Source organism: Empidonax traillii, unplaced genomic scaffold, assembly GCF_003031625.1.
Source record: "Empidonax traillii isolate 1590-97213 ecotype Southwest subspecies unplaced genomic scaffold, ASM303162v1 scaffold360:size843394, whole genome shotgun sequence".
Lineage (NCBI taxonomy): Eukaryota > Metazoa > Chordata > Aves > Passeriformes > Tyrannidae > Empidonax > Empidonax traillii.
In genome coordinates this window covers 805,522-814,519 of record NW_020955553.1, presented here as the reverse complement: position 1 = coordinate 814,519, position 8,998 = coordinate 805,522, and the positions used below count along the sequence as shown (strand labels likewise).

The 8,998-nt window shown below is 42.8% G+C and overlaps 1 protein-coding gene across 2 annotated transcripts in view; it reads left to right on the top strand.

Annotated features, from left to right (window-relative positions):
• Nucleotides 1-413: 413 nt before the first annotated feature.
• The window catches only part of FHL2 (four and a half LIM domains 2), a 63,046-nt gene continuing 54,461 nt past the window's right edge, over nucleotides 414-8,998 (top strand). The window contains exon 1 of one of the 2 annotated variants that reach the window (XM_027892590.1): nucleotides 414-490. The gene's annotated coding sequence lies outside the window, so the exon portion shown is untranslated. Of the gene's footprint in view, nucleotides 491-2,754; nucleotides 2,826-8,998 lie in introns of those variants that run through there. The other variant, XM_027892589.1, reaches the window with a different exon arrangement.

The window sequence follows — 8,998 nt, the reverse complement described above, 5'->3', positions numbered from 1 at the left end:
AGGCTATTAGACATGCCTCGCTCCTATTTCTGAAATAGACACATCCCCATCACATTTGTGGCCATCGTAACTCATGCTCAAATCAAACAGATTAGGTTTTCTGCTTTCTTGTGCCACCCCTTAATAGAAGACCTAAGGTGGTAAAACAAAAATGAACTTCTCAAGGAGAGGAGAACTGCAAACAGAGGGTTTGCTGTTGTACAGGAGAGAGATTTGTGAGGACAGACTAGCCATCAACAGTAGGTGGCTAACACTAACAGCCCATTTTAAGCTCTGGGAAATGAGGTGCCTTTGCAGGCAGGAGCAGAGCTGAACAGTGCCAGCAGGGACAGCAGTGATGAGGACACAAAAGGAGGACATCCTTGCAGAGAGCCATGGCTGCCAGTCTGATAAGCTTGTGGCAGTGTTTTCCTGTTAAATCCCAATTAACTCAGTTTTAAAGGCTGAGTCCAGGCAAGTGTGTGATATAGGACTCCTCAAGGCAACTCAGGTAAATGGTATGTTTCATAACTTCTGCTTTTAGTATCTTATTTTAAGAGTTTGTTAAATTAGCATATAAATCACATGTTTTAATATAAATAAGAGAGATAGGTTTAAATTTGAAAATGCTTGGAAATTCAGGTTTTGATTACTATTTTTCTTCTGTATTTCAAATTAAGAGTGGGCTATTAATGGCAACACAAAAGTTCTTGGATAATTCAGTTTAAGCTGGATGCTTTAAATCATTTAATCATAAAGAATTGCATTCTCCTTTATACAAAGGAACTAAAGTGATAGAAAATAATATTTAAATCCCCTTTCTGACTTAAATATTTTTATTAAGAGTAATTTTAAAGTATGTGTCTAATCCAAACTAATGTTGCATAAGATGGTTTAGCATATTAAGTACAAAGTATTTACATGATAACAGATAAAGTGAATGCATCATTTTGCCAGCTATTAAAAAACACTTAATAATTCCAGTTGGAGCACTCAGCTATAAGAGCTACTTTCCATTTCAGTGAACTTGCTGCTATGGAGAGGAAAGAAATGATTTCTCCACATGGCTGAGCATCAGGTTTCTTTGAGCATGAAAGCAGGCTTATAAAGGGTAGGTGTTTATGCTTGCTTGTTTCCATCGGGAGTGTTTTCTGACATGCAAATAACCTGTCATCCACTAGCAGGTTTTAAGCAGCTCTGCTTTAAAACCTTCTGCTACAAGCCCATGTCAGCTCAGCCCAGGATGTGCAAGGTTTAACTTCATTTCAGGAGTCAGTGTCGTAGTTTCTTTGGTGTTGTGCTGCGACAGCCGGGTGAGAAGCACTGAGTGGTGAAAGGGCAAAACTACAAAAAGGTATCTGTGGATCATAAGTGGGCTCTCTTGTCCTTTCCCTCTCTGAATCCAGCTCTGAAGACAACCTCTGCTAACTCAGAACACCACCAGGGTTGATTTCCAAATGAAGGTTGACTTGGAGCAACTCTTTTTTCTGACATAGTCTTTATAGCTGGTATCAGGAGGGTTTTGTCTTTTGTTTTAGCAGTACTTACTGTCTAAAATAGTGAGGATGTTTAAAAAAGTGAGAATATCCTCATACTTTCAGATAAGCTGAATGGTATTAGGGTTCTGTACATGGTACATGGTGCCTGAGGTGACTCATTTGATGCAGATATGTAAGCTGCAGCATCTGCATGCCCTCAGATGGTACCTTCCCTTTTGTATATATGTACATCTGGCTTTACATCCCAGGGAAAAAAAAGGCTGCATTACACAACTAAACTTGCACTGAAAAATTCACCTGGGAGTCTGACACTTCAGGAATTCCCTCAAGCTGAAACCAGACACTCCCTCTGTTTCACTTAGGAGACTGGGAGTGGGCAAAGAGCTCCTGTCAGCCCATTGCTGACCAGTGCAAAGTTTTCCACATGTGACAGCCATGCAGCAGGACCCTTCTTAAGTTTGTAGAATCACAGAATGGTTTGGTTTGGAAGGGACCTTGAACATCATCCAATTACAGCTCCCCTACCACAGGCAGGGATACTTTCCACTAGACCAGGTTGCTCAAAGACCCATCCAGCCTGGCCTTGAACACTTCCAGGGATGTATTCCAGGGCTCCTGTTTTCCTGTTCCCATGTCTCTGCCGCTACTGTCATGTCACATCTAGCAACTAATCTGGATGAAAGAAAAAGCAAAACCAAAAACCAGAAAAAAATTTTTAAAAAGACACTTTATTTCAGCCTAGTAGTAGAGGTAGTTTGTGGGTAAGAATGAGCAGCCAAGACCAGGACCAGACAATAATTTTCTAAGCCATCTGATAACAGTAAGCTAAAAGATGCCTGACAGGTGACATGTTAAAACTGATCAGACTGTAATCTGGACTGAAGAGAGAGGGAGGGGAGAAAGGCTGAAAGGAAGGGTAGGAAGAAGAGGACTTGTACCCATCTGGAGTTTTGCCCTGGATGGAGGAGGATGGCTGAGGAAGTCTTTTTGGGCAGCTGTACATGTCCCTGTTCCATAGAGGCTCTGAGGTATAACATGACTTACCTGGGGAGCACAGGGAGTCATTCTCAAGAGCCCTGCACTCCTCTCACATCTGTACAACAGTTCTTCTGTCATGTCAGCATTCATCTGTGCAAAAATGACTGAGTGAATGTTTTGGGGGACAGCTAATGTTACAGCACTTTTCTGAAATATATTTTTCTACCCATGGCAGCATTGCACAGTTGAACATCAGATTCCTGTAAATGATAAGTAAGACAAATGTTCGCCTTTTGTCTTTGTCACAGTGACTGGAATGCACCTTACTACCTCCAGTGATTATAATTCATGCGTCACTAAAACCACAAGTTATATTTTTCACATGACTGATATCCCCTCTTCCACACCAGCACTGCCCATAACTCTCCTTTTCTTCCAGAGATGCCAGGACCCACTGGCAAAACCTGAAGAATCACCAACTATTTGCTTGAAATACTATTATATTGTTAAAAACAGGACCTCTTCACAAAAGACACATCTGACATTTCCAAGGAGTGTCTAGTGAGCTAAAGTATCTGGAAAGTGTCTGTTGTGAGCATGATGGAAGAAGTGGTTCAGAATAACTGTTTGCAGCAGGAAGCAGTTTCAGCAAAGACCTTGCTTCACTTAAAAGAGAGGCACTGACAGAAGCCAACCTAAACTGGTTGATATATTTATTAACATTGTTAGCAGCTGGGATAATAATAGCAATAACCATAGCAATAATAACAATAACAATAATTAGTTGATGTGGGATGGGCTGCCTGCAGCGGGCTCACTGCCCCATAGCCTTACCTGATTGTTTACTGTTCTGTACCTTGTGACCTCTGAAAATGTCTGCATATTAAAGAAAATAAAAACAGCTTTGCATATTCTTACATTCCACTTCACAGCCTGTGTGGGCTATGAAAGCATGTACAGTGTAAATAATGAAATAAGAATTGAAAAAAAACAAACCCTCTCAGATAATCCAAACCAAGATCCTTGCTTTGAATTCACAGCAGTGATCCTAAACAAAGCCAAGGACACTGCTTGGAGTGGAAGATTCTTGTGATATGGTACTATGGAGAAACAGACCATTTCCCACAATATCTGCACCAGATCCAGAAGTATCCTTGTATGCCCCCACTACGGTGCCATCACTGTTCACTCTCTCTGAGCACATACAACACATCTGGCCAGATGTTCTTCACCCCTTTGACCTTTATCACACCACTGTTTGAGAGTAGAACCTTAGAAGACTTTTATTGCAAATTAGTTGGGTACACTACAGAAATGCAGATAGCAGGGTGTTCATATTTTCTAATCTAACCTGCCCATGACATGTGTACCCCTACCTGACCACAGCAGGACTGATGAGCTTTTATTAAAGGACTGAGTCAAAGGCTTAAGTCAGGCATGAATAAACGATGCTGAAATGCTTCAGGAAGGCTGTTGAATAAGAGCAAGATAACATTTTGTCAGGACATCTGTCAGAAATTGTACGCCTGTAGCTGGTCTTGCCCAGGGGCAAAGGCTTCTGATTTTCTGTGACTCTGTGGTGTTCAGTGAGCCTCATGGTCAGGAGGAGTAAAACTTAGAGGAAGCCACAAAGAATCTGAATTTCTCAGGACACTATAACAGCTTAGAAAAAATACATAATTAAAAAACCACTTTGGGAAAATGTGAAGAGTATCAGCAATTTAAATTTTGAAACTTGCCTGAGGCATCACTTCTGGAATAATCAAGCTGTGAAAAGTAGTGGCTTGATGTGGGGTTATCTTTACATCTACATGATGTTCACTTTCATTAGGAGATGGTATAAGTGAGGAGAGGAGCGTGTGCTTCTTGCTACAAGATTCAATGCCCATCTGACAGAGCCTCATGAGAGGCTTTGGCAAACCTTGTCCTGAGCTGCGCCTGGCACAAACTGTACCAGAGCTTATAAAGTCACTGGTTAGTCTTTAGCCTTCACCTCAGCTATCTGCAAAGTAGGGTCTGCGAAAGTCAGCAGTCAAGGACCAGGAGAAGGACCACTCTTGTGATGTACAACTCCATCGTTAATGGTGATTTCATTGCTAGAAAGGAGCCAGACCTGTCCCCCATTCTGACAAGGGGTTTGTCTACTGTATCATCAAAGAGACCTTTTCACATGCTGGAGAAACAGGGAAAAGGAAAGGACTACTTACCGAGCACTAATGTGTGGCATTTGCAGGATGTGTATGTTTTCACTTAGAATGCAAGGCAGGATACTCACACTTTTTACCCTCCTGCATTCAGGGCTTGATTCAGAGACCTTAGAAACTTTTCACTGGCTTCAGGGGAGTTTGGAACATGTCCAAAAGTCACTCAACATCCTGGAAGGGGAAGAAGATGAAAAGGCTGTTTCCCCTGGAAAAAGAGTTTAGACAGAGATAATTAGGATATTGTGGCATTTGTTGGGGTTTAAGGGGGGTTTTGTTGTTTTTGTTGTTTGGTTGGGTTTTACTTCCCCATAGCAGCTCATAATCTAATGCCTAGATTATTTTTAATGCGACATTTTTCTTCTTGTTATGATTTCTAAAGAGGGCAGCCCATGGGGCCCTTGGCCACAGGGCCTGTCAGGCAGCTGAAATGGAGCAGCAGGTGCTCCTGCAGAGAAAGGCAGTCCATGACCCAGCGGGAGCCAGCACTCCTGGAGGGCCAGGGAAAGTGGAAGGCTCTGGGGCAGGACGATGTTGCAGAGCCACGCTCAGGTGTCCCCTCCCCAGAGCCAGACTGGGCAAACACTGCTGCGAGGGGCAGAAGGTAACTGGCAGCTGATGCAGCAGCACGAGGTAACAGGGTGACCCCTGAGCCCACAAACTCGACAGGAGAGCTTGCAAACCCATGGCAGTCCTTGTGACTGTCCCAAGGGCTGGTGAGCAAGTTGCAGGAAAGGCAGAGGTTTTATTTGGGATCATGAGAGCCATGCTCTGTTTTACTCTGGGCCTGGTCCAAAGTCAGTCTTAATAATCTGGGTTGTGTTTAGGCTGAACTGAATTTTGCTTTCCATTTCTGAGAAAGCCCAGAGAGCAGGCTCCCACTGTGAAAGCACTATCAGCCAAGCTGCTGATGTGAAACGAGTCTCACATTTGTTTCCTTTCATATCCTTTTGGTTTAGAAGCAACACAGATGCATTTAACAGGAACACACACTCTAAAAATAACATCTTCAGAATAGCTGGAAAATCAAGATTTTTACTTCTTAATGATTGCATTAAGCAACCCTGCTTTATGATCTTGCCTTAGAATGAACATCACACAACTTATCAGCCTTAAAAACAAAGAGTTTTCACACTTTGCTACCTTAAAGATAATATGCCTTTTAATGTGGTTTGTTTGTGTTTTTTTTTGCTAATTAACTGCCATGACTTTCCAGTCTCTTGTCAGAGGCTCTTTTTAGTGCATGTCAATAACATGAACAAGCATTATGGTCTTTTATTCAAAGTATACTGATAAAGGATAAGCAAACACAGTGGTCCTGCTTTCTGCCCACCTCCAGCTGTGCCCCTCCAAATATCAGATCTGATGTGTCACCCACCTCACTGGGCAGGAGTTGCTACGAGGGGCTGAGGATGGGGAAACCACTCAGTAGGGATGAAATGGCCAGAAGGATGGAGCAGAAAGCTATAACTACAGCCCTGTCACAGATTTCACTGCTGCTAAAGCACAGTGGAAAGCTCAAACCACACAGCATAGCCCTCCACACAGGATACAGTGGATTGATAAACACGGTAGCTTTTTCAGAAATGGAGGGTGTTGTGCAACTGCCATGATGCTCCCTTACAGCTCTCCTCTTTCTCACAGGACAGTGCTTCAGTTTGAGTGATAATGAACATAATGTCAGTAAAGAAATAAGACATCTGAGTATAAGGAAAAGGGGCCAAAGCCTTCATAACTGTGTATCTGAGTAGTCTCTAAATATCTCCATGATCTAGATATTGCCAACAGTAAGTCCAGCTCTTGCACTGTCCCTCTTACAAATAGCTTTGTTCAAGCAGTGTCAGGCACTGGCTGGGCTAATAACAATAGTGCATATTAATGAAATACACACAATCGCAGTAAAGAGTAACAAATGATCTGAAACACACCCTTGGATGCCCTTTTTAAAATAAACATTTACGGTCTCAGTTCTTCAGCAGTCCTCAACAGGACCAGCCTAATCCCATAGCCTCAGGATTTGTCAGCCTGGATTGCATTTAACATCATGTCTTCTTGTCTTACACTGCAAGCTGTCTGGTTATTCCTAGCTAACACAATTGTCTGTGCTCATATTTTCCACACAGTCTCAATACAACACTCAGACATTTCAAACTGATAGTTTAATTAAATTATGGCAACTAGGATCATTTCAGTTCCAGGAGTATGTGAGGCAGAGATGCTGAGGATAAACATGACACTTGTGCTTTCAGGGGAGGGGATAAACTCTGTTTTGTAGGAAAATGTAGCTTTCTGAGGACTGACTTTCATCAGCATTTGAAAACTCTAGAAGTCATGTTTCTTTCATGAATTTCAAGTTAGACACTCCAAGATGGAAGCCATCAAGACTGCATGGAAACTTAGTCTGCCATATGCATGGAGAACTGGAGATCCACCTATTCCTCTGTGCTAAAGAAGTATTTTTACTTTGTTTAGACATCCTCTGTGCAGAAAGGAGTGCCAGGACAGCATGGCTCCCTATGGAAATCTCTGCTTGGCCTTTACTTTTACTAGCCCCACAAAGAGTTACATTGGGTTCCCTGTGTTAAATTATGTGTCTAAAGGGCAAGTGAGCAAGTAGTAAGCAGTAAACCCAGCAAGGGTTAGTGACAGATGGAAGTAGCCTAGTGACTTGAGCAGTGAAAACAGGGCCCACTGAATCAGCAAGTCCCTACAACCATCAAGGGAAAAGAATCACTCCTAGTGAGGGAGCAGCCCAATGTGTAGGAGAGTCACAAAGAGGAAAGGGAGATAATACATAACAGAATGCAGAACTTAGCACAGTATGCACAGGAAGGAGAATCTGAGTCTTGTATAAAATGTCTTACAGGAGGTTTTCAGGGGAACTTGGGAATGTGTGGGTCTCCACAAGGGATGTTGATGGGAAAGACTGGAGATGGAAAAATGAAGGCATCAAGATGAACTGGGGTGATAATAAACAAGAGGAAATAGAGGGGGAAAGAAGATAAAAGGGACCAATTGAGTGTACACTTGCTTGATGGAGTCCTATGCTTCTACACCACCATTTATCCTGTATTTTCACTAAATCCTATTTCTACCTATCTTCTCTGAGCATGTCATTCTCTGTCCTGAGTCATTGAGTGTGACTGCTAACAAGCTTCAAACCAGACTAGTAGGATTAGGGAGTACCAGCACCCAGAGTGGGACCACAAACCTCTGAAGTTTGTAGGTCCAAGTGCCAGTAGGTGGAGGAGAGTGGGAGCAAGGTGCCAACTAGAGGACAAAGTGTCTATGACCATCTCCTGAACTATGTATGAAGTATGTCCTGAAATGACATACACTGGGTGTATATCCCAGTAACAGGCTTTAATCCTGATTCCCCAGAGAGGGGCAACAAGATGGGGCTGTCTGTGCTGTTCATGTTTGTGTCAATGCTGGCGGTGCTGGTGGCACTGATTCCTCTCTGTGCTGATCCATGTAATCAGAAATGCATACTGTATGTATGTGTGTGTTTGCCTGCTGGGAATGTATGCTCATCCTCACTACAGGCTATACCCATGAACATGGACCTGCAGCGGCCCCACCTACATCACAAAGCTCATGAGATTCAGCCAACCCTAGCACCATGAACTTGCTGGAGACTCCTTGCAAAGGCGCTTTTCCAGCTTTCCAGAGATAAAGGACTGTGTCCCAAGAAGACTTCATTATAAACTTTCAAAATGTCCCACATAGCTCATGGAGAAACATCTGGGTATCTCTGGCTTTATGTCTTTTCTAAGAGAATGGTCCAACATGTCCTCCCCCCCTTACTGAATTGTGCCTTATTTGAGAATGGAATGATGGTGGTTTGCCAGTTATCCTTAAATCACTCCTGCTACCAGACAGACTTGAAGATAAAGTAAGGAATGAATTTATTCAGGAACCCATAGATCAGCATTACAATCTCCTTATTTAGAGGCAGCTGTGCATAAAGAAAAGAAAACTTACAGCTGCAGACGGATTATTTTAACTCTGTTATCTGGGTTTTTTTCTAGTTAAAATGCTCTCAGCATGCTTACATACCTTTCAGCTGGAAACTTGCCTTTGAGCAAGACCTGGTCCATGGCATGCATTTTATTGAGTGGATGCTTATTCAGGGATATGTAGGTCCTTGCACACATCTTTTCTTCCCTGGAGTATTTCAGGTTCTCATCACATGTCTCCCATTCCTGCCATCACATGAGTTGGGAAGTATTGGTGCCTGACGGATAGGTGGGGTCTTCTGCCCAGACATGGAAAAAATATCTTGGTGCTTACCTTCATGCTTGCTGCCTGTGAAGGAAAGCTTCTCCTCAAAGGCAGATC